This window comes from Eumetopias jubatus, unplaced genomic scaffold (genome assembly GCF_037043125.1).
Source record: "Eumetopias jubatus isolate StellerSeaLion01/CBP00866 unplaced genomic scaffold, mEumJub1_p1.0 scaffold_6, whole genome shotgun sequence".
NCBI classification, from domain to species: domain Eukaryota; kingdom Metazoa; phylum Chordata; class Mammalia; order Carnivora; family Otariidae; genus Eumetopias; species Eumetopias jubatus.
Window position 1 is genome coordinate 54,117,314 of NW_028274812.1, and position 5,992 is coordinate 54,123,305.

At 44.4% G+C, this 5,992-nt stretch overlaps 1 pseudogene; it reads left to right on the forward strand.

The window, feature by feature from the left end:
• Nucleotides 1–411: 411 nt before the first annotated feature.
• Nucleotides 412–741, forward strand: LOC114209889 (prothymosin alpha pseudogene; annotated as a pseudogene).
• Nucleotides 742–5,992: the final 5,251 nt, after the last annotated feature.

Below are 5,992 nucleotides of genomic sequence, written 5' to 3' on the forward strand. Positions count from 1 at the left end.
GATTCTAGTCCCTTGGGCCCGAATTCTTACAGATCTAGGAATTCTATGAGCTACCCCAGCCATATCCTTTCCAGCTATTTGAGGCAATTCTTCATTTGCTTCTGAGAGTTTAAGTTGTCACCTGCCTTCAAAAGAATACAGTTGTCCAGCCCACTGGCTGCTCTGAAAAGCCATCTTGGCATCGTTCCCGAGTCCCGCTCCCCGTTCGCCGCAACCACCCCCGCCACCGCGGACTCCCGCAGCTTTCCCGCCGGAGTCCTTGAACTACTCGGCTGCGTTGGCTCCCCCGGCGCGCCCCATCATGTCGCACGCGGCCGCGGACACCAGCTCCGTTGGCTCCCCCGGCGCGCCCCATCATGTCGCACGCGGCCGCGGACACCAGCTCCGTTGGCTCCCCCGGCGCGCCCCATCATGTCGCACGCGGCCGTGGACACCAGCTCCGAGATCACCACCGAGGACCGAAAGGAGAAGAAGGAAGTTGTGCCGGAGGCAGAGACTGGAAGAGACGGCGCCTGCTGATGGGAACGCTAATGAGGAAAATGGGGAGCAGGAGGCCGACAAGGAGGTAGATGGAGAAGAGGAAGAAGGAGGAGGAAGAGGAGGAGGAGGAGGAAGGCGACGGTGAGGAGGAGAGGACGGAGAGGAAGTGAGGAGGCCGAGGCAGTTACAGGCAAACGGGCAGCTGAAGATGAGGATGACGGTGTCTACACCAAGAAGCGGAAGACTGTTGAGCATGACTAGACAGCAAAAAAGGAAGAGATAACTTAACACACAAAAAAGGCCACCGTGACCTATTCACCCTCCACTTCCCGTCTCAGAATCTAAACGCGGTCACCTTCGAGTAGAGGGTCCTGCGCAGCGCCACCCGCAGGTGACGCATACTCCGCCATCCAACCAAAACCACAGCGTGAATCTGCAACAGGGGAGGAGAAAAGAACCAAAACTTCCAAGACCCTGCTTTTTTCTTAAAAGTACTTTAAAAAGGAAAATTGGTTTGTATTTTTTATTTACATTTTATATTTTTGTACATGTTGTTAGGGGTCAGCCGTTTTTAATGATCTCGGATGACCAAACCAGCCTTCGGAGCGTTCTCTGTCCTACTTCTGACTTTACTTGTGGTGTGGCCATGTTCATTATAATCTCAAAGGAGAAAAAAAACCCTGTAAAAAAAGCAAAAACAACAACAAAAAAACCAATTTCATTCCGAGCATTCCAGTAACTTTTTTTGTGTATGAACTTAGCTGTACTATAAGTAGTTGGTTTTTATGGGATGGTTAAGAAGGCCAGAGATAAAGGTTCCTTTTTTTCCTTTTTTGTCTATGAAGTTGCTGTTTATTTTTTTTTTGGCCTGTTTGTATGTGTGAAACAATGTTGTCCAACAAAAAACTGGAATTTTATTTTGTTGAGTTCTAAAAAAAAAAAAGAATACAGTTGTTCATCACAATCATGAGAGTGCACGAGGCAGTGCACGTAGAATGAGAAAAGAATCAAAGCCAAATTCTGGGAACCCCAGAGAGGAGGAGGCCAAGAAAGAATGATGAGAGGTGGGACTACACAGAAGATAAGGCAGAAGAACAGTCCTTCGTGGTTCCAAAAGGGAATATGAAAAAAGAAAAGGAGGTGTTATACATAGTAGAATTTGAGTCAAGTAAAGGATAAAAACATAATCATGGGGTCTGTCCTCTAGGAAGCTGTATTAGTTTACCATTACTGCATAATGAATCACCCCCAAATTTTGCAGCTTAAAACAGCAAACATTTATTATTTTGCAGTTTCTGAGGGTCAGGAATCCAGAAGCAGCTTAGCTTGGTGGTTCTGGCTCAGAGTCTCTTGTGAATTTGAGGTCAAGTTGTCAGGCAGGGCTGCAGTCTCTAGAGGTTTGACTGGGACTAGAAGGTCAACTTCCAAGATGGCCACTCACATGACTGTTGGTTGGAAGCTTTAGGTCCTTCCCTGTGGGCCTCTCTAAGGGATTGCTCAAGACGTAGTTTTCTCCATAGCAAATGATCCAAGAGCTGAGGTCTTTTTATAACCTAATCTTGGAAGTGATATAACCAACCATTTGTGCCATATTCTGCTCACCTGAAGCACATCTCTAAGGAAAAACCATGGCCAAGAGAAGGGACATTATACTCCCCTTCTTTAGAGGAGAAGTATCAAAGAATTTGTGGATATATATTCAAAACTACTTCGGAACCCTTGGGTGATTTCTGCTGGAGCTTGTCAGGGAAGTGGATAGAAACTGTGTGAGGTGAAGTCAATATCACTCTTTCTAGAAATTGGCTATAAAGAAAGAATAACTTCATAGTTGAAGGAGGAAGATTTTTTTTTAAAGATTTATTTATTTATTTATTTGACAGAGAAAGAGAGAGAGACAACGAGAGAGGGAACACAAGCAGGGGGAGTGGGAAGGAGAGAAGCAGGCTCCTGGCTGAGCAGGGAGCCCGACACGGGGCTCGATCCCAGGACCCTGGGATCGTGACCTGAGCCGAAGGCAGACGCTTAGTGACTGAGCCACCCAGACGCCCGGTAGGAGGAAGCATTTTTAAACCTCCTATATTATCTCTTTGTTAGCACAGGGACTGTATTTTTATATATTTATAGGCCCCCAAATATTAACAGGCTGAATTCAACATGGGTTAAATAGGTTTCGATTTGGGAATGCACTTTCCCCCAGAAATGCCTTCCATAGGAAATGGGGCAACCACACAAAAACCTATTTAACCCATGTTCTAGTTACGGTGCTATGTGGTGCCAGCGCTATCAGAGAATCTGCTCACTGTTGTATAGGATCTGTCACCAGGTAGGACCTGCTGTCCACTTCTGCAAGGATCTCCAAGGGCACCACTATGGGAATGCCAGATACAGAGCCCTTTGCCGGTAGACTGCAATGTTATATAGAGTCTGCTAACATCTTTCTGTAAGAAAATGTCCTCTTGGCAATCCAATTTGCCATCAGCTGGAGCACTTCTCTGTCTCCAGGGCTCCAAGCAATACTTCCTGGGCTTGGGTCCTTGGTGGGATTGGGCCTTTGCAATGAGGAAGAGAAAAGAAGGCATAATGTGAGAAGAAGGAAAGGAAGTAAGGGATGTAGGGTTGATGTGAATCAAAAACTTTATGTACCTGTTACTTGGATTCTCACAATCATCTGGAGAAGTGGGTCTTCTTTTATCATGTTTAAAAACAAAGTTACTGGAGCGCTTGGATAGCTTAGTCGGTTAAGCATCTGACTTTTTTTTTTTAAGATTTTATTTATTTATTTGACAGAGAGAGACACAGCGAGAGAGGGAACACAAGCAGGGGGAGTGGGAGAGGGAGAAGCAGGCTTCCCGCGGAGCAGGGAGCCCGATGTGGGGCTCGATCCCAGGACCCCGGGGGCTCGATCCCAGGACCCCGACCTAAGGCAGATGCTTAACGACGGAGCCACCCAGGTGCCCCAAGCACCTGACTCTTGATCTTGGCTCAGGTCTTGAGCCAGGACTCACCAGGATCTTGAGCTCAAGTCTGGTGTTGGGCTCCACACTGGGTGTGGAGCCTGCTTAAATAAATAAGTAAGTAAGTAAGTAAGTAAATAAATAAAAATGAAGAAACTGAGACATAGCTGTAAAATATTGGCCAATTATAGAGCTACATACCAAAATAATGATAAATTATAATGAAAGTATTACAGTTAGTGGTGTGAGGAAGCCTGCTCAAAGCTGCTGATTGTGCACATCCATTTCCTGACTCTGTATTCAGTGACATCATATTGGTAGCTTGAAATCAGCCATAGTGGGAGTATTTACACCATGGAAATGGACAAATCTTACAGATTCTTTTTTTCCCATAGAGCCAGCTGCTAAACATTTACCAGTACACTTCTGGTTGGTCCAAAAGTGAGGTGAAATGTTAATTAAATCTAATTGCTCATTGAAGAAATGGTGGCAACTCAGTTGGTGGAGAGGGGCAGTGGGGGGTGGTGTGGAATTCCAGGAGCCAAATTAGGCAATGAAATCTAAGTCCCTCAGTGCAACTGCAAGGTGTGTAATTTCCTCTTTCATCTCTATTTCCTGCCTATTTTCTGCACACGCAGGTCAAGTTGGGTTGTGAGATTTGTAACTGCCTTAGGGTGACACTGAGGAAGTGGACTGTTTGGGGAAGAGGTGGGGGCACCTTTTCTTCGGAGGAGCTGAGGGGGTTGCTTGCTTGGAGATTGAGAGCTGCCGTCTCCATTGGGAAGACTGAAGTGGGATCATTGTCCTAGGAAGCGATTGTGAATAAGAAATTGACAAATTCTTCTCCCCATTTAGGGTCTAGACTTACAAAGTTTTTATACCCATTTCTCTTATGAGAAAGAGAAACTCCAGTCTCTCTTCAGCTGGATTCGGGCCCTTGAGATTTCTGTGGTTTTCTAGAGGGTGGAGAGGTAGGTGAGTATTTGTTCAGAGCCCTCTGCCCTCACCAGCCTGTCTGATTGCTCTGGTCTAAGCTGAGGAGCTCACAGCAGAGAGAAAGGGTTTCAAGACTTGTCTGTTCAGCGGCTCTGAGGGGAGAGCAGCGTAGGGTGAGCTGGGAGGAAGATGTGGGTTTCCATTACTAATAGCTTTCAGGCCTTTTGCTTAAGACTTTACTCTGCTTTTCAAAGACTTTACTGTTTCTAGTGCAAGTTACTCAAGAGGCTCTTCTTATATCACTGTAAACACCAGCAACTTGACTCTTAACCTCCTTTGTTTTCTCTGGGAGTGTACTTGCCGGCTCTTTGTTGCTTTTTTTTTTTTTTTTTTTAAAGATTTTATTTATTTGAGAGAGAGAGAGAGAGAGAAAAGGAGTGGGGCAGGGAGGGGCAAAAGAAGAGGGAGAAGCAGATTTCCCTGCTGAGCAGGGAGCCTGACGTGGGGCTCGATCCCAGGATCCTGGGATCAGGACCTCAGCCAAAGGTAGACATTTAACCAACTGAGCCACCCAGGCGCCCCAAACCATATGGTTTCCTCACAACCATGCCATTCCCTGGCCACCTCTCCAGTCATGATCACCTTCATCCTGAATTCATCATTTTCCTGCTTTCTTTCATACAGAGTTTTATTGCAGCAAATGGATTCCTAAGGATTGTATTTTTTTTTATTGTAGTTGTCTTAAATTTTATGAAAAGGGAGGAATGTTTTGTGTAAAAGTTGGGCACTTATGTTTTCCAGTTACTATTTACTAAATTGTTGAGATTCAGCCAAATGTTTGGTTCATTCATTTTGCTTGTTGTCTAAATATTTTGTATATTTTTAGTAACAACTAGTTTAAATCTTAAAATAATTTAATTATCAAAAGGAATATCATGTGTATTAGCAGATTAAACAATAATTTGATATAATCTGTCAGTGGGCAGTAACAGAGTTGCACCTCCTCCGAATGCACACTGCACAGCCTTTTCAGATCCTGGATTTTCAGTGTCTAGTCTTTACCCCTTAATCCACCCTTTTTCTCTTGTCCTGCTTTCTAACCAAGAAGTCAAGCTTAATGTGGGTATTATGTAAAATGTAATGCATCAGGAATAGCTTGAAGGGCAGTGTAAAAACATTGATTTGTATAAAGTTTACATTTTAAAGATACCAAGCAGTCTTGCAACTTTCCACTTGCTTACGCCTTGCAGAGTATTATCCATTCTTAGAGTAGGTAAGTGTTAGCATTTTCTCTCCTCTTAATCTACCTTAGACCCTTGCCAGAAAAGAAAAAAACTTTCCCTCTAAACTCTTAGGTTTGTTCTTAGAGGACTGTGAATTAAACTGACACAGTTAGCAAGAGACAAGACAAAATTTAATCATGCATTTGTATCAACATACGTACAGGCTTTCACCGAAAAATGTGACTCAGAGGGGTGGTTAAAATTTGGGACTTATATCTCGTCTTAATGGGGAAGAGAAGGAGGAGAAGGGCACTTAAAGGAAAACAAAAGGACTTTCTGGAGAGATGAATGAGACCTCAGGCTCACATGAGATAAGACAGCTTTGTGACAAATGTCTAT